This window comes from Neophocaena asiaeorientalis, unplaced genomic scaffold (assembly GCF_003031525.2).
Source record: "Neophocaena asiaeorientalis asiaeorientalis breed wild unplaced genomic scaffold, Neophocaena_asiaeorientalis_V1.1 scaffold110, whole genome shotgun sequence".
Classification (NCBI taxonomy): Eukaryota; Metazoa; Chordata; class Mammalia; order Artiodactyla; family Phocoenidae; genus Neophocaena; species Neophocaena asiaeorientalis.
Genome location: NW_020175053.1, coordinates 7731818 through 7732417, shown reverse-complemented (window position 1 = coordinate 7732417; position 600 = coordinate 7731818).

Genomic DNA, 600 nt, shown 5'->3' with positions numbered 1-600 from the left:
ATTTCACGTCTCCATTCCCTCCTTAACTCTGCGCTTTATGCCTATCACAAGCCGGGTGCACTGAAGCCAGACAGCCCTGCCCTGGGGCGCTTACAGCTGGAGCGGGGCCTGACACACTGGAAAGCATCAAAGCATCTGTGTATCCGGTTGAACAATTGCAGTAGGTCAAAAACGGCCCACTGCTGACAATTTCCTATGGTTCCATCTGATAAATGGCGGCCGTGGTAGGTGCCACTCCGAAGAACATTCGCGTGGGGCTGGGTGGCAGGCGAGGAGACCCTGGAGAGTTAGGAATTGTTGGCGGTGGTAACCATGAGTTTTGTTGTGTGTCTTGACAGCGGCAGGATAGGGGCTGGAGCGTGGCATGATCAGAAAGAGTGACCACCACTTGGTGGACGAGGGTATGAGGGGCCATTGGGGAGGCAGGGGCAGAGCAGGTTCCCAGCCAGTCCTCCCACCTCCCTGGCCCAGCTCTCCCCCCATCCTGGCCTTGCAGTCACAGAGACACCCCAGGCAGGCAGGTAGAAAATGACCATGTTTAATGACAGTCTTCAGTAAAAAAAAAAAAAAAAAAAAAAAAAAAAAAAAAAAAAAAAAAAC